General features: G+C 46.7%; 1 protein-coding gene across 2 annotated transcripts in view; it reads left to right on the forward strand.

Annotated features, from left to right (window-relative positions):
* cntnap2a (contactin associated protein 2a) overlaps positions 1-19466 on the forward strand; it is a 359439-nt gene that overhangs the window by 21302 nt on the left and 318671 nt on the right. The window lies entirely within an intron of this gene.

Genomic DNA, 19466 nt, shown 5'->3' on the forward strand with positions numbered 1-19466 from the left:
CTCCTCTCTCTCCTTTCTCTCTCCTTCTCTCTCTCTCTCTCCTTCTCTCTCTCCTCTCCTTCTCTCTCTTTCTCTCTCCTTTTTCTCTCTCTCCTCTCTCACTCCTTCTCTCTCTCTCTCTCCTTTTCTCTCTCCTCTCTCTCTCTCCTTCTCTCTCTCTCTCTCTCTCTCATATCCCAGTGAAGTGCTAGCAAACACAGCTCAGTGCGGCTGCCTCCTGCCTACACTACCTGTCTGTGGTGCAGACTGACGAGGGAGATTTAAAGTTGCAGTTGTTGTGCTTTTTCCAGCAGTGTTTCTTTCCAACCTATTCATGAAAGGTGCAGAAACAGGAATGGCAAATGTTCTCCTTCACACTCCCTTGCACAGCATACTCATATGCAGTTTATCACACACACACACACACACACACTCACGCGCGCGCACACACACACACACACACACACACACACACACACACACACACACACACACACTCACACACTCACACGCGCGCACACACACTCACGCACGCGCACGCGCACACACATACATGCACACACACTGACAGGCACACAAACACACACACACACATAAACATACACACCCACACGTACACACACTGACAAACACACGCACACACACACACACGCACACACACACACACAGTTTTTTGTCAAGCACTATGATTTTGCTTTCTCTCTCTGCTTTTTGTTGTGGATGGCTCCAGCTGTCGTGCCCCATCCCCCGGCCTGGTGAAGGGTGGTCTCTACGAGCAGAGCGAGCTTCAGCACACATTCTAATCGAGAGCCATAATCCCTCTACTTACTGGGTCACGTTTTTTTTTTTTTTTTTTTAATGCAGCTTACAGATCTTTGACACAGAAGCACGCAGAGCTAGTAGACATGGGCCATGGGCCTGGCCTCACATCATAGTAGACATGGGCCATGGGCCTGGCCTCACATCATAGTAGACATGGGCCATGGGCCTGGCCTCACATCATAGTAGACATGGGCCATGGGCCTGGCCTCACATCATAGTAGACATGGGCCATCGGCCTGGCCTCACATCATAGTAGACATGGGCCTGGCCTTGCATCATAGTAGACATGGGCCATCGGCCTGGCCTCACATCATAGTAGACATGGGCCTGGCCTTGCATCATAGTAGACATGGGCCATCGGCCTGGCCTCGCATCATAGTAGACATGGGCCTGGCCTTGCATCATAGTAGACATGGGCCATCGGCCTGGCCTCGCATCATAGTAGACATGGGCCTGGCCTCGCATCATAGTAGACATGCGCCATGGGCCTGGCCTCGCATCATAGTAGACATGGGCCTGGCCTCGCATCATAGTAGACATGGGCCTGGCCTCGCATCATAGTAGACATGCGCCATGGGCCTGGCCTCGCATCACTCTGCGCTGGGATTGGTCTTCTCTTCTGCGCTGAGCAGAGGTGGGGTGAAGTGAGGTATTCCTCTCGGGGGGATGATGTATGGCCGCCGACGCCATCGATCACCTCAGGGAGAAGGAGGGCTGGACGTTAGTTTTGTGTTGTGGTGTGACGGATGGAGCTCGTCTTCACACACACGCCACACCTGATGTGTTGATCACATTCGTCCAGGCAGCAGGATGCATCATCTGGCTCCTGACACCCACATGTGTGCGAGCGTGCGCGTGTGCGTATGTGTGTGTGTGTGGGTATGTGTGTCAAGTCAAGTCAAGTCAAGTCAAGTTTATTTTTATAGAGCATTTCATACACAGAGGTCATTCAATGGGCTTTACATAAACAAAACCAAACAATAATAAAAAATAAAAGCATAGAAGGGCATTATAGTCAAAGAATAGTTCAAAAGGTAAAGATAATAATAAAAGAAAACATAAAACACACAAGGTAAAATCATTTAAAAATAGAGAATGATTAAAAAGACAAAATAAAAGACACAAGGTAGAATAATTTTCAAGACAGATTCAGAAATTATAACTCAGTGCAGTTAGCAGAAAGCATGGGACTTAAGAATTGGAGGAATGTGGTCAGTTCTTTTAGTTTTTGTGAGAAGCCTAGCTGCTGCATTTTGTATCACCTGAAGCTGTTTGATAGTCTTTTTAGGAAGGCCTGTGAAAATCCATTGCAGTAATCAACCCTGCTGGAGATAAATGCATGAATGAGTTTTTCTAAATCATCTTTTGACATCAGCCCTCTAAGTTTGGCAATATTTTTTTTGTGTGTGTGTGTGTGTGTGTGTGTTTGTCTGTGTGTGTGTACGTGTATGTATGTGTGTGTTGATGAGTGGTATATCAGCGATTTTTGAGATAAATGAATGACATGGTAGATAATTAGATCTGTTTAATTTGGTTATTTTAGAGCATTACTCTAGTTAAAATAAATGTATTGACAGTATAAACAATTATTTCACATTACGATTAATTAAGACATACAGCATATTACTTATTTATCTCGTTTACTTTTTACTTACTGTGTTTTTTCACAAGAATTCAAAAGTCCAAAAGTTAAGTTCAAAGAAATTGAACTGTATAAGTGAGAATTTACCTGTAATGCAGAGTTTGATGTGGAGGAGGAGGGGGGGGGTGATGTGGAGGTGAAGGAGGGGGTGATGTGGGGGTGTGGGGGGTGATGTGGACGGGGGGTTATGTGGAGGGAGAGGGGGGTGATGAGCTTGGGCCTGGCAGCAGGTGTTATCAGGAGTCTCCATCAGATGCAGGACTTTAGAGAGGCCGGTTTCCATCCCCAGCACCAGCGCCCAGACCGCAGGCCATAATCTTGGCAGAGCTCTCCCCTCTCAAAGACGGGATTTAAAGCTGCTCCCTCGGGTGTCAGGAAACCTGCGCGATAGAAATCACTGCAGTCCCTCAATCGCCCGCGCCGCACCCAGGCCAGATCGCTCATCAGTTTCTGAAACTGATCATGTGCTAGATGGAGTGAGGACAGGTAATCCAGTAAACTCTGTGTGAGTTTATTTATTTACTTTAATCCAGTAAGCCCTGTGTGAGTTTATTTATTTACTTTGGTTTGTTTGTTTGTTTGTTTGTTTGTTCAATAATTCATTATTTCAGTGCTTACAGTAGTTATTTCGGTAATTGATTAGAGAGCAGGCATTAGGATTAGAACATGTTGAGTGTCACTGTAGTTTTCACAGTAAGGCTCTTGATGTTACCATGCTGGAGAGAGGGCATCCAGTCCAAACTATGGGGAGACTATTTCATTTCATGTCAGCCTGCCTCCTGGACTCTGACGATAGTTTGTTATGGCTGGAGTCCTGTTGTGGCCACATCACATGCGTGGTGGGGCATACATTGTTCAACATGTTTTCTGTCCTGCATCAAATGCGCATTCCCTTTAAAGGTGCCATGTGTAAGAATTGAGGTAAAAATATCCAAAAAATGAGCTACACGCATCAAAAGAATGAGAAGAAATAAGGGTGATGATGTCATTAAAAAAAATGACAAGGTGTAGTGCTGCAGAGATATCAACCTGAATTAGCATGCTAAATTACTAGCCACAGCCCGACAGGTGTCATAATACCAGTTTCAGCCATGGGAGGCCGTCTGCGGGCAACATAACCGCCAGCCAAACTGCAATACACGTGTCTCGGTTGTTACTCTAGGGTAGACCAACTCACTTTCTGGAGGTATACTGCCCCCATCTTTTATGGAATGTGGAGTATGAATTGATTTTTTGGCGGACATTACATATGGCACCTTTAAAACCTTAGAAAGGTCTCCTCACTTGCATGTGCACATTCCCTTTAAAACCTTAGAAAGGCCTGCTTGTTGCAGAAACTTTCTAATGCGGAGACACAGCACTCAAAAACTCCTTTATAGAAATGCATGGGAATAGGTTGTAATGGCAACATGGCAGTTGTCTACGCATATCCACACCCCTTCCGCGGCAAAACGTCGACATGTGAATACACTGAGCCAATCATGTGCTGTGTTGTGAATACATTGAGCCAATCATGTGGTGTGTTGTGAAGACATGTGCCAATCGTGATCTCGCCACTGGAGCAAGATTGGTGTCGTGAAGCCTTGCGCACGCGCATTTCTGCCGAAATAGATGCCAGATAAGTGTCCAAAAACCGTTGTAATATGGCCGCCAAGTGGAGGGACTTGCCTAAAAGGACTTTGCTTGTCGTCTAACACCTCACCTCACCAGCCCAGTCAGCAGCCATCTCCTGCTGTAGACGGAGGATGTTGGATTAGAAGTGCTTGTCGAATGGGACAAGTAATTATTGGTGTGATAAAGTGGCCAGGAGTGCGCTGGGGGACTGGACTCGCACCAAGGTGGTCTTCTGACCCTGGCTGCAAAGTGCACAACACGGATTTTATAGATCTCATATCAAGCATGTATGACTGCAGGCACTCATGCCTCCGTTTACTGGGTCTGAATCAGCTAACCTCTCTCAGACCCAGGGGAGGAGGTGGGGGAGGAGGAGGAGGTGGGGGAGGAGGAGGAGGAGGAGAAAGAGGAGGAGGAGGAAGAGGAGACGGTGAAGGAGGTGGGGGAGGAGGAGGAGGAGGGAGAGGAGGAGGAGGAGGAGGTGGGGGAGGAGGAGGAGGAAGAGGAGGAGGATGAAGAGGTGAAGGAGGTGGGGGAGGAGGAGGAAGAGGAGGAGGAGGAGGAGGTGGGGGAGGAGGAGGAGGAAGAGGAGGAGGATGAAGAGGTGAAGGAGGTGGGGGAGGAGGATGAGGAGGAGGAGGAGGAGGTGGGGGAGGAGGAGGAAGAGGAGGAGGATGAAGAGGAGACGGTGAAAGAGGTGGGGGAGGAGGAGGGAGAGGAGGAGGAGGAGGAGGAGGTGGGGGAGGAGGAGGAGGAAGAGGAGGAGGATGAAGAGGTGAAGGAGGTGGGGGAGGAGGATGAGGAGGAGGAGGATGAGGAGGAGGTGGGGGAGGAGGAGGGGGACTTGTTGTGGAGTGCTGCCGTGGGCATGCAGTGACCAGGTGGTTTTCTCAGGCAATTGTGAGAGTAGAAAACGTACGTGTAGTGGCCCAGGGTAGTCAAGACAACATCATCAATTCATCAGGCGTTTTCACATACACACGTACAATATGGATCTCTATTATATGTGTGATCAACGCCCGCCTATACATCTGATAAAGATAAGGAAAAATCATCTTTTGCCATTTTATACTTCACAATGACAACTTTATGAGATGCTAGGTAACGAGCTCTTTTATTGGCAAAGGGAGGCGTTACAGAGAATGAAAGAATACAAGGCTGCCGGTAACTAGAGGGTTATAGTGTACATCTCCATATCATGCAAACAGAATGCACGCTCTATGTGTGTGTTATTAATGGACACGCCTGGGTGTAGGTGTATGTGTATTATATGAGTATATTGGTGTGTTCATGTCTTGGACATTGATTGAGATGTAGACACATACAGGCATGTAACTCAGAGCTCAACGCTATGAAATTCTCATAAGCCAAAGGGCTCAGTGTAACGGCGAAGCGTGACTAACACGTGAGACATCCGGCCGGCCTCAGCGCCTGACCGTGGCTCCTCAGCGCCTGACCGTGGCTCCTCAAAATAGCAGCAGGTACGGCGGGATATCCTCCACGAAGACGCTGCCGCAACCCGTATTCTGGGTTAGCAGTGGCCCAACGAGAAAGTGGGCTGCGGTGTATTGTGGTGTGGTGAGGTGTGGTGCGGTGTGTGTGTGTTGTGGTGTGGTGTGGTGCGGTATGATGTGGTGTGGCGTGGTATTTTGTGGTATGATGTGGTGCGGTATGATGTGGTATTTTGTGGTATGGTGTGGTGCGGTATGATGTGGTGCGGTATGATGTGGTATTTTGTGCTATGGTGTGGTGCGGTATGATGTGGTATTTTGTGGTATGGTGTGGTGCGGTATGATGTGGTGTGGCGTGGTATTTTGTGGTATGGTGTGGAGCGGTATGATGTGGTGTGGCGTGGTATTTTGTGGTGTGGTGTGGTGTGGTGCGGTATGATGTGGTGCGGTATGATGTGGTATTTTGTGTTATGGTGTGGTGCGGTATGATGTGGTATTTTGTGGTATGGTGTGGTGCGGTATGATGTGGTGTAGCGTGGTATTTTGTGGTGTGGTGTGGTGCGGTATGATGTGGTATTTTGTGGTATGGTGTGGTGCGGTATGATGTGGTATTTTGTGGTATGGTGTGGTGCGGTATGATGTGGTGCGGTATGGTGTGGTATTTTCTGGTGTAGTGCGGTCCAGGCCTGGGGTTGGGAGCGAAAAGGGAGAGTGTCTGTACTCCTCCTCCATCATCACGATGTGTGTGTGTGTGGGGTGTGTGTGTGTGGGGAGTGTGTGTGTGTGTGTGTGGGGTGTGTGTGTGTGTGGGGTGTGTGTGTGTGTGTGTGTGGGGAGTGTGTGTGTGTGTGGAGTGTGTGTGTGTGGTGTGTGTGTGGGGAGTCTGTGTGTGTGGAGTGTGTGTGTGTGGTGTGTATGTGTGTGAGGAGTCTGTGTGTGGGGTGTGTGTGTGTGTGTGGGGTGTGTGTGTGTGTGTGTGTGTGTGTGGGGTGTGTGTGTGTGTGGGGAGTGTGTGTGTGTGGAGTGTGTGTGTGAGGAGTCTGTGTGTGGGGTGTGTGTGGGGTGTGTGTGTGTGTGTGTGTGTGTGTGGTGTGTGTGTGTGTGGGGAGTGTGTGTGTGTGGTGTGTGTGTGTGTGAGGAGTCTGTGTGTGGGGTGTGTGTGTTGGTTGGTGGTTGTGGAGGAGAGAAAGGGAGGCTGTCACTCTGTTAGGCCACGCAAGAGCACACTTTCCCTTTGAGACGCCTCACTGGCTGTCCCTTCTAATGCTCCCGTATTCTCACTCAGTCATCCGTCTCTGCCTTGCTCTCACACACTCTCGCTCCCTCTCTCACTCTATATCTCTCTGCCTTGCTCTATATCTCTCTCTGTCACTCTCGCTCTCTCTCTTGCTCTCTCGCACTCTCTCTCTCTCTCTCTCTCTCTCTCTCTCTCTGTCACTCTCTCTCTCTCTGTCTCTCTCTCTCTCTCTCTCTCTCTCTCTCTCTCTGTCTCATTCCTGCTCTTACTTGCCTGCTTGAGTACTCACCGCCTCCATTTCCTACTCTCCTCTCCTCTCATCTCTGTTCCATTCCCTCTCTTCTTTCTTTCCTCTCTGTTCCATTCCCTCTCTCCTCTCCTCTCTGTTCCATTCCCTCTCTCCTCTCCTCTCTGTTCCGTTGTCTCTCTCTCTCTCTCTCTCTCTCTCTCTTCTTCCTCTCCTCTCTGTTCCATTCCCTCTCTCCTCTCCTCTCTGTTCCATTGTCTCTCTCTCTCTCTCTCTCTCTTCTTCCTCTCCTCTCTGTTCCACTCCCTCTCTTCTTCCTCTCCTCTCTGTTCCATTCCCTCTCTCCTCTCCTCTCTGTTCCATTCCCTCTCTTCTCTCCTTCCTCTCCTCTCTGTTCGATTCAATTCAAATTCAAATTCAAAAGGAGCTTTATTAGCATGACCATAACGTTGTACAGTATTGCCAAAGCATTTGGGTCAAACACATCAAATGGGGAAGAGGAGGAAACACACAAATAAAACAGAATAATGATAATTGTACACAAATATGAATTATGAACTATGGCAATGGAGAGGGGTGTGTGTGTGTGTGTGTGTGTGTTTGTGTGGGCATGTGTTCATGTGTGTGTGTGTGTGTGTGTGTGTGTGTGTGTGTGTGTCTGTGTGTGTGTCTGTGTGTATGTATGAGTATGTTCATATTTAGGTAATGTAAGTTTCACATCAGCAGGTCCTTTCATTATGGCAGGAATATACATATTGATAGATAGATAGATAGATAGATAGATAGATAGATACTTTATTGATCCCCATGGGGAAATTCAAGCGGCAAGGAGGAGGCATTTCTCTTTCTCTCCAGTGAGGAATGAAAGCCTCTCCTCATCGCTCGCTTGCAGGAATTCAGGGAGGACATTATTCATCTCTTATTCAGTTCTCCTAATGTTAACATATTTTGTGTACTGTGTCAGGAAGTGTACGTATCTCTATCTACTGTGTTTAGGTCACAGTGGTTGTGAGAACAGGCGCGCTCAACTTCAACTCTCACAACAATTTCGGGAGTTAAGAGGTGACAACTTAGAATAGAAAAACCGCACTCTCAAGTATATTCTCTTTACTTATTTATTAATGCCATGTCCACAGACGCGTTTCGGCCTAAGTCATCGTCAGTGTGTAGTGTGACTGACAACAGACAATACTGATCATTTTAAGTCATCCCTAAAGAGCTGGCTGAGCAGTAGACAGTAGTATGGTTATTAGAGTTACATGCACTGTATGTACTGAGCAGGAGACAGTAGTATGGTTATTAGAGTTGCATGCACTGTATGTACTGAGCAGTAGACAGTAGTATGGTTATTAGAGTTACATGCACTGTATGTACTGAGCAGTAGACAGTAGTATGGTTATTAGAGTTACATGCACTGTACAGTATGTACTGAGCAGGAGACAGTAGTATGGTTATTAGAGTTACATGCACTGTATGTACTGAGCAGTAGACAGTATTATGGTTATTAGAGTTACATGCACTGTATGTACTGAGCAGTAGACAGTAGTATGGTTATTAGAGTTGCATGCACTGTAGGTACTGAGCAGTAGACAGTAGTATGGTTATTAGAGTTACATGCACTGTATGTACTGAGCAGTAGACAGTAGTATGGTTATTAGAGTTGCATGCACTGTATGTACTGAGCAGTAGACAGTAGTATGGTTATTAGAGTTGCATGCACTGTATGTACTGAGCAGTAGACAGTAGTATGGTTATTAGAGTTACATGCACTGTATGTACTGAGCAGTAGGCAGTAGTATGGTTATTAGAGTTACATGCACTGTATGTACTGAGCAGTAGGCAGTAGTATGGTTATTAGAGTTACATGCACTGTATGTACTGAGCAGTAAACAGTAGTATGGTTATTAGAGTTACATGCACTGGTTTTAAATTGCTTCTTGTGAGTTTCTATGACCTTTGTGTAATGCATATCTATTCACTGAGCTGTATGTAATGTATAACCTATGTGGTGGTGTGCTGATTAATGCATTAACACGTAGGATGCCAGAGAAGGGGCTGAGAAGATGGGTGCACTGTTGCCACCATCATCCTATTTTTGCATGTTTGCATTTTTTGTTTAGCCTATATAATGTGTCAATCAATTGGATTTAGGTTATTATTATATTATTATTTATTTTATTTTCCATTTTTCTTTAATCAATCTATGCTGTTTAATTTGGCAACTGTTTGATAGGGTTTGCATGTGTCTATTTACTATAGTCTGATGTATTGTGTCTTTTGTGTGCAAATATGTTGTACAACTGTTGGTGCAGCGCACCCTTGGGTGCAGCTCACCTGATGACCTCATGTGTTCACCTGTAACCCTTTGCCCCTTCAATGATAAAAAGCATTCATGTTGGTAGTCACACTACACACTGACGATGGCTTAGGCCGAAACGCGTCTGTGGACATGGCATTAATAAATAAGTAAAGAGAATATACTTGAGAGTGCGGTTTTTCTAGTCTAGGTCACAGTGGTGGCACAGTCTAGTATCTTTCGGCAGCCATGTTTGTCTGTGCCTTCCCATTTCTATTGCCAGGCTATGTTCACTGAGTCTGTACTTTGTCAGTGTGGTTCTCAGGTTTTTGTCTTGAATGTGTGTCAGGTAGGGTGCTAGCTGATATTCTCTGTTTAAGGCCAAATAGAATTGCATTTTACTTTGATTTTTTGTTTGATTCTTCCAGTGGATTATGTAATTTTGTTTAATAGTTTTTGTAATTTGGTTTATCCTAATTTCAGTTGCTTTGTGATTCAGATTCTGCGGTGTCAGTGGGGCATTCGTGTGTGTGGAGTGGTCTGATGAGATCAAACTCAGGACCAGCTTAGTTAGGGGACATTTTTCTTTGTTCATCTCCTGGTACTGAAGGGCTTTATAATGGAATGAGCAGGGGTCACTACTTTTCAGGTGTTTCCAGAATTTGATCGCTCTTTTCTGTATTTTTCCATTCTCTCTCTCTCTCTCTTCTTCCTCTCCTCTCTGTTCCATTCTCTCTCTCCTTTCTCTCCTCTCTGTTCCATTCTCTCTCTTCTTCCTCTCCTCTGTGTTCCATTCTCTCTCTCTCTCTCTCTCTTCTCTCTGTTCCATTCTCTCTCTCTCTTCCTCCTCTGTGTTCCATTCTGTTTGTGTCTGTGCCTTTATTCTGTGCTGATCCTCTCCACTATTACTTTTTCTCCCTCTTTCTCTCACTCTCTTTTTCTCTTTCTCACTCTCTCCCTCTTTCTCTCACTCTCTCTCTCTGTCCCATCTTCCTCTGGGAGTCCGGCTGCAGGAGCCACAATTCAGGTCAATACACAGACAATCAATGTTGCCTGATTCAGAGTATTTGCGAGGCCGTTTACCTCCACCGTAAGCAGATGTGTTGCTTCATCTTTACTTGACCTTTTTTTCTCCGACTTCCACAGGAAAACACTATAGTGTCTTCGGCGGTAGGATGTGACAGAAAATCGTGTGTTTGAATATATTACAGTAAAGTTAATTGAATACAGCCCCTTCAATGTGCCTCACACAGGCAGATATCACAAGCCTGGAGCAGATAATAGAGCTGTATGATTGATGCACTCTCGTTGGGCATAATGTGTGAGCTCTGATGATAGCTTTGAGTCGCAGGAGCTCCTCACTCACATGTATTATTTTTGCATCTGTGCGCAAGCAAACAAATAATTCCACATTATGTGCGTAACAGTAAAAAACAGACAGCTCAACAGAGACCAAGCCCTGTTTGAATTGAGATGAAGGAAAAGAAGAGTTATCCGTCGCTGTCATCTGAGGGCTGTTTTTGCGCTTGCGGTTCATTAGAAGCGTAGCGGGCGACCTTTACAAGCGGCGTCTACATCCCACCTTTAGCTCTCTTTAAAGGTGCCCGGCCGGGGACAGGGGCGGCTTCGGCGAGCTGCTTAATTGGACAGCCCTGTTGACCTTGGTGCTCTCCCCACCCGGAGCACTGCAAATTCAAGCCCCCGCCCCCAGCTGTTTAACCTAGAGCTACGCAAGCTCTCCTCCCCACACACCCTTCCAGTGAGGATATAATTTGTTGGTGTGACACGACTCACTGAAGTGACGGTCAAGGAACACACCTTGAGCTGTGGCGACATCGCTTGCCGACGCGACTCCTCGTGTTTTACAAGCGGCGACATGCTCGTGAGCGCTCGGGGAAGTAAACAACGGCGTCACCATTAAAACGCAGAGGGCCAGACAAGCCGGCAATATGGCGCTTTTGTCTGGGAGAGACAGCAGCCGCATGTCCAGAAGGCCTGAGCAGACGACAGCTCCGGCCATTGGTATGCAAACAGGAAGAGGAGGAGGAGACAGTCGTGTGTAAAATGTCACCAGGTTTTTTTTTTTTTTGAAACGTCAAAAACTCGGGTAGGCAGAGTGATCTCCAAGAGTGATCGAGATGATAAAAATGTAATATATCTGGAAAGCTTGAGAGAGAGAGAGAGAGAGAGAGAGAGAGAGAGAGAGCGAGGATTTGGATTTAAAAAAATAAAAAATATTATCAGATTCTTTGTGATCTTACCAATTTTCACGCATCAAAATGTTACGAGGGGAAATTGGATTTTTTTTTCTTTTTTGGTGAAGAACATGGTTTTTAATACCCACTGGGACTTTTTAAGTGTTATCAACCCTTTGAGATATACTCTGGAAGCCAATAGGTCCTGTTGTTTCTTGAGAGTTTGAGTCTCAAATGCTCACATCATCCAGAGGCGGGAAGCTCTCATAATGGAAGCTCTCTCCGTCTGAAAAATGCTGTTGCTCCCCGTGATTTTTTCAACTTTCTTTATTGGCTAATCAAAGCGTTGACCTCCTCTCCATTAACCAATGTGTGGCGGCTTTCATTCATCACCGCTAGGCTTGTCCCAGATTCCATGCTGGCGTCCACTCCCCTCCCCTCCCCGCCCGGACCTGCTCTCATCGGGATGCAGAGCGCGCTAGCCGCTCTCACTGAGCGCAGCTCATGCTGTCAACATCCTGTTGTGTCAATCACTTTTGATTGCTCGGAAGAAAGCGCGTATGAGCCCAAAGATGGAGCTTGGGTTTCTCCCCGTGCCAGCGAGTGTGCTTGTGTTTACAAGTGTATTTATGTGTATATGTAAATATACACACATACCAAGCGTGTGCATTCACATGTCAGTATGTTGGTGTGTGTGTGCATGTACTGTTCTTGCACTTGTGTATACAGTAGCTACATGGAAAGGTGTGTGTGTGTATGAGAAACAGGTTCAAAACACCAGGCCAAACCTAGCACCGATTCAGTCCATGCTAACCACGTCAGAGGCTTTTGTAACCCACGGCAACAAGACAAAGCAGTCTGCAATTAAAAACATTCCAGTGAGCTGCCGCACACAAAACAAAATATGATAAATGGGTTTGTGACAGGGGGGGGGGGGGCACGGCTCAAAGGGTGAGATAAGGGAGAGGAGAGGAGTCACATCTCACACACACGACTCATTTCCTTCACAGCTGCTGAGTTGACTGGCAAGGGGACAGATCCTGTCGCGCTCAGCTGATCCGCAGCACTTCCATTCCTCATTGTCTCCAAGTCTTAATCAGTGCTCTCTGCACAAATCCTCCTGCATCCTGATCTTTGTGAAACACACACCCCTGCTACAAATCAGTGTGTCGAGGTGTCAGACATTGTACATATGCATGGACACAAACACACACACGCACACACACACACACACACAATATTAAACACACACTTTTACACACGTTTATTTTCATGATTATTCATAGATTATTGTTAGATTATTCATAGATTATTCATAGTAACATAAACTCTCACACATGCTCACATCTCTTTCATCCACACAGACTGTAAATATTCACACAGACATAATCAGACATGCAATCACACACTCGGAGTTTATGTACACACACATGCACTCACAGAAGGCACAGAAGGAATGCACAGAGAAGCTGACTGTGTACAGTGGACTGGGCAGGGCTCACCGTTTGGCCACCGAAATAATCAGCCCGACTCTGACATCCTTGCAGGATTGGCAGAGCAAAAAGCTGCCTGTCGGAGTGTCGGCCTCCTGGTCAGTTTGGGCTTTGATCACACCGAGAGTGACAGAGAGGGCAGGAGGGGGGGAGCGCTCTCGCAGTACTGTCACTCTCTGGGGGCAGGGCGCGCTCATGGTTTTGCATGGTTGCACAACCCCCACAGGCTTATGTAATACACACGCAATTGAGTGGTACAACACAGGCAAGGCTTGTGTGTGTGTGTGTGTGTGTGTGTGTGTGTGTGTGTGTGTGTGCGTGCACGTGTGTGATTGTGCGGCGTGTGTGCATCCGTGTGTGCGTATGTGTGTGTGCTGGAGGTGTGCATAGGTAGCCGCATGCGTGTGTACAGTATGTGTGTGTGCTGGAGGTGTGCATAGGTAGCCGCATGCGTGTGTGCGTATATGTGTGTGCTGGAGGTGTGCATAGGTAGCCGCATGCGTGTGTGTGTATATGTGTGTGCTGGAGGTGTGCATAGGTAGCCGCATGCGTGTGTGTGTATATGTGTGTGCTGGAGGTGTGCATAGGTAGCCGCATGCGTGTGTGTGTGTGCTGGAGGTGTGCATAGGTAGCCGCATGCGTGTGTGTGTGTATGTGTGTGCATAGGTAGCCGCATGCGTATGTGTGTGTGCTGGAGGTGTGCATAGGTAGCCGCATGCGTGTGTGTATATATGTGTGTGCTGGAGGTGTGCATAGGTAGCCGCATGCGTGTGTGCGTATATGTGTGTGCTGGAGGTGTGCATAGGCAGCCGCATGCGTGTGTACAGTATGTGTGTGTGCTGGAGGTGTGCATAGGTAGCCGCATGCGTGTGTGTGTGTGCTGGAGGTGTGCATAGGTAGCCGCATGCGTGTGTGTGTGTGCTGGAGGTGTGCATAGGTAGCCGCGTGCGTGTGTGTGTGTGTGCTGGAGTCGTTGGCTTATTGGTGATGCAGTGCTGCTAATTGCTTAGGAAGTCGCCCAGGTGTGACACGGTCAGACATGTCAGCCTTAATTACCAGCTCAGGGTCCACGAGCAGCGGCCTCTCATCGCCTTCGTCTCGTCTCGTCTCGTCTCGTCCGAAGCACTGACTGGCGTGTCGTGACACAGAATAAGCATGGCTCTTGTTTTTGTCGTTTCCATCTCAAGTGTTTTAATTGGTGTTGGTTTGGTCTCAGGCCTGTCAGAGGAGCAGTCTGCAGTCCGTAACTCTCTCTCTCTCTCTGTGTGTGTGTGTGTGTGTGTCTCACGCCTGTCAGAGGAGCAGTCTGCAGTCCGTAACCAGTGCACTTCCCCCCAGCAAAGTCAGCAAAGTTGCTCCTTAGATCTCAAGCTCTCTCTCTCTCTTTCTCTCTCTCTCTCTGTGTGTGGGTGTGTGTGTGTGTGTGTGCGCGAGTGGGTGTGTGTAAATAAAAGGCAAATGTTTGTACACATTCCTGCTTCTGTAAATGAAAACAAACAACATGGCTTGGTCCAAGCTGTGCACTATTCGAGCTGATCAACAAGTTACTTCTGGTGCATTAAAGGTAGGGCTGTACCTTTGAGCTCATTGATCAACAACCTTTCGCCAGGATCACAGACTGTACCTTTCAGTCCACGTTAAAGGGCCGACTGCAGCTCAGTGCAAACGGCTCACATGTACGGAGTTGGTTTGTTTGTTTGTTGGAACAGCTGGAGAGTAAAGGGAGGTAATGGTGGGGTTGATACAAAGACATGGGCGTGCCTGAGGAGATTAAAACATGAACTGGAAGGTCTCCTTGAGCTATCATTTTGAATGTGATGAGCAATCTTTTGGGGAGGCGATGAATGATTTATAACTATGGAGATGAGGAGAGCCCTTCTGCTCGTCTCTAAGGTCAATGTGGTGGGTGTCACATTCCCCCGATCACACACACACTCACACACACACACACACACACACACACACACACACTCACACACTCACACACACACACACACACACTCACAGAGAGAGAGAGAGAGAGAGAGAGAGAGTGATATTCAATGACTTACATGTAGGGTTCTGCAGGCACGACACCTGCTTCCCACTGTGTTGTTCATGAGAGATGGCACAAACCATACAGTCTGGATGAGAGCTATAGTTTAGAAGGCACAAACCATACAGTCTGGATGAGAACTATAGTTTAGATGGATGAAAACATGCTGTCTGTGGAGATGGCAGAGCCTCTAAACACAAAACTTTGTCTGAGGTTTCATACAGCACAGTGATTTTAAAACAATAAACTGGAGCTCTATCAGACAGCACAGTGATTTAAACTGGAGCTCTATCAGACAGAACAGTGATTTAAACTTGAGCTCTATCAGACAGCACAGTGATTTAAACTGGAGCTCTATCAGACAGCACAGTGATTTAAACTGGAGCTCTATCATACAGCACAGTGATTTAAACTGAAGCTCTATCAGACAGAACAGTGATTTTAAAACACAATAAGCTGGAGCTCTATCAGACAGAACAGTGATTTTAAAACACAATAAGCTGGAGCTCTATCAGACAGAACAGTGATTTTAAAACACAATAAGCTAAAGCTCTATCAGATATTTTCTGTTGGCCACCTACTGCTTTGCCATTTGTTTATTGCAATATGACAGTGAGCAGTGACAGTTGGGTTTTTCATATTTCTGTTATTTGTAAAGGACAGCATTTGCAATCAATTTGATGAAATAACAACTGGCACGCTCACACACACACACACACACACTGGCACACGCACACACACCCCCACACGCACACACACACACACACATATTAGCTGATTTTAATTTTGAACCTTGTACATGTTGTCTGGCTGCAGCTTTGGCTCCGTGGTGAAGCCAGCACGTCTGATTGCTCGCTAATGGAAGGTGATAGAGATGCAGGTTAAGGCAATGGAGACCATAATTACAAATTGATCTTATAATGGAGGGTACAGCCAGTAGCAGGGGGCATGCTGGGACAGCGGCCGAGGTTGGGATTAGTTTACCTATGCTCTGCCTGGCTGCCAGATAAGTGGAGGCTTTGTTTTCTGTCTTCCTAGATCTTTCCCCGTGACATGCCAAGCTGTCAGATGAATTAAACTGCAGATTATTTTATCGTATGCGAGTGTCATGTCGTGTTTGGGGGGTTATGCAAACCTTTCAGCTGTCTGCGGATCCTCGACAGTTGCTCAAGTCCCTTCTAAAAGTTAGTCTGCCACATCTGAAGACTAATATAGGCTTGTCAGTTTCCTCCCTCCCAGTCTGTCTCTCTCTCCCTCTCCCGCTCTCTCTTCCTCTCTATCTCTCTGTCTTTCTCAACTCCCTTGGTTAGATGCTTATTACATTACCGTTGCTTGAGAGCTGCCATCTCTCTGACTGAAAGCCGCAGAGAAGGTGCCATTTATCAAAGTTAAGTCTGGATGGATCCAGTCAGTTGGTACCCAAGGCGTTGGCTGATACCGTTTCCTATTTCCTTAACAGCGGAGGGTCCTCGAGACAACTTTACCCCCCTCCATCCTCACCCACCCACGACCCACCCACACACACACACACACCAACTCTCTCTCTCTCTCTTACGCACGCACACACACACACACACACACACACACACACACACACACACTCTTGCAACGCAGCACATTTCTCCCATCTTCTCTCGGTACGTAATACACTCAGTCGGCACATAGCCTCATTCATCATGTGCTGACAGACCTGTGTGTGTGTGTGTGTGTGTGTGTGTGTGTGAATGACAACAGATCATGCCTCCTTCCCCTCCGCGTGGGATGGTAGGGCTCAGACCTCCCCTCCTCCCCAGAGCAGAGCAGCCTGATGGGGCTCGCAAGTCACTCTGGGGCCTCTCCACTGCTGCTGAGCCAGGGCTTCATCCTGGAGAGAAAGATAGATAGGGCTCATAGAAGGGGGGGGGGGGGCAGGAGACTCTGAATATGTGAAGGTACCATCTGATGTGTGTTGGGACGTGTGAAGGTATTAGATGCGTGTTGGGACGTGTGAAGGCATCTGATGTGTGTTGGGACGTGTAAAGGCATCTGATGTGTGTTGGGACGTGTGAAGGTACAGTATCTGATGTGTGTTGGGATGTGTGAAGGTATCTGATGTGTGTTGGGACGTGTGAAGGTATCTGTGTGTGTTGGGACATGTGAAGGCATCTGATGTGTGTTGGGACGTGTGAAGGCATCATATGTGTTGGGACGTGTGAAGGTATCAGATGTGTGTTGGGACGTGTGAAGGTATCAGATGTGTGTTGGGACGTCTGAAGGCACCTGATGTGTGTTGGGACGTGTGAAGGCATCAGATGTGTGTTGGGACTTATTATACTTATGTGAAGGTATCAGATGTGTGTTGGGACGTGTGAAGGCATCAGATGTGTGTTGGGACGTGTGAAGGCATCTGATGCGTGTTGGGACGTGTGAAGGCATCAGATGCGTGTTGGGACGTGTGAAGGGATCTGATGTGTGTTGGGACGTGTAAAGGCATCTGATGTGTGTTGGGACGTGTGAAGGTATCTGATGTGTGTTGGGACGTGTGAAGGCATCTGATGTGTGTTGGGACGTGTGAAGGCATCTGTTGTGTGTTTAAGTAAATACATTTATGATGCTAGAAAATGAACTCAGTTCTGTCAGAATGGTGTAGCATGGCTCTCACTGGCAATCACATGGCAATCACATGGCAATCAATCACATGGAAATCACATGGCAATCAATCACATTGCAATCAATCACATGGAAATCACATGGCAATCAATCACATGGCAATCAACCACGACATGGAAATCACATGGCAATCACATGGCAATCAATCACATGGCAATCAATCACATGGAAATCATCACATGGCAATCAATCACATGGAAATCATCACATGGCAATCAATCACATGGCAATCACATGGCAAACAATCACATGGCAATCAATCACATGGAAATCATCACATGGCAATCAATCACATGGAAATCATCACATGGCAACCAATCACTAGCCTGGCCTTGGCCTGTCTATGTACTTCCGGTCGATTTCTTTTCCCTACAGTACTCCGTCTGGAATAGGTTGATTCGCGCTCGTTTACTTCGGCAGTTGGGCAGCCGACTCCGCCTTAACAATCTTTGGACCAACCAGCGAACAGAGGGCGTCCCTGAGAGCGATTACGTACCCAGGCATGGTGTTTCAATTACTATGTCCCCGCCCCCGAAGCAGATCGCTTGAAATACATCAACGTAGGGAGCGAAAAGGGCTTACTTATGAAATCTTTGAGCAAATGTGAATAATAGTTTGGCCTATTAACAGGAGTGACACGAACAAAGTCACAGTGGAGTAGGATGTTATATCGTCAGCTAAACTTTAGTCATAGATTTTGTCACTTAAAAAGGCTACGAACGTACCCGAGTCAAACTGTAGTTTAGTAGGCTACATGGTCACGTCAAAATCACTTTTTTTCAAACACTAAGAAGGCTCACATAACTTGAAACTTTGATCGAAGCATTATCAGTGTCTCTACATATGAACTCGAGCATTAAGAACATTGTTCGTGTACACATAGTTTACTAAAAAGAAAGATTTTGGACAACTCACTCAAGATGGCAAGATGGCAGCGAGCAAAAAAAACAAGTGAGTTGTTCAAAACCTCTCTTTTAGTAAACTCTGTGTACACCAACAATGTTCTCAATGCTCGAATTCATGTGTAGAGACACTGATTATACTCCGATCAAAGTTTCATGTTGTGTCGAGCCTTCATAGTGTTAAACAATAAAAATAGCGATTTTGACGCGATTGTATCAAAAAAAGTAGTGGCCCTATAGGAATCCCATTCAAAAGGTAATTTCACCCGAAAACGACAACACATACAAGCTTAAAAGTGGCGCTTTGGACGTACTTATGCATTTACATGAAAGTTTGACTTGGGTACATTCACAAAACACTATATGATGCATTTTGGCGAGAGTTACGCAGATGAAACGTATGATTGTTTGCTGATAAGATGCACCCGTGCTTGTTATGGGCGTGCTGCAGAGAAACTTCTCTGTATGACGAAACGCCGGTTATTAGTGATTGGTTCAAAGCGGTTCAAAGGAACTCCAATGATTTTAAACCTTAAACTGTGCCCTCCCACCCGGAAATAAACGTACGCCTATGGATCTAGGCCAGACTCTCTGCGAAGTCAGGTTTGGTTTTGGTTTCCAGGCTAACCAATCACATGGCAATCACATAGAAATCAATCACATGGCAATCACAGACAGCAGATGAGTTGGAGGGGAAGCTGGTGTCTGTTTTGAGGGGTAGGTGGTGTCTGTTTGGAGGCCTTGATGCATAACAAATATTGCTTTTTTGCACTCAAGTTTAAATTCACCATTTTTTGTAACCACCACCAATTTCCTTTTCACCTTCTCGTCGTATCATAAGAATCCTAAACAAACTTAAGCCAAGTGTATGTGTGTGTGTGTGTGTGTGTGTGTGTGTGTGTGT

Source organism: Alosa sapidissima, chromosome 17 (assembly GCF_018492685.1).
Source record: "Alosa sapidissima isolate fAloSap1 chromosome 17, fAloSap1.pri, whole genome shotgun sequence".
NCBI lineage: Eukaryota > Metazoa > Chordata > Actinopteri > Clupeiformes > Clupeidae > Alosa > Alosa sapidissima.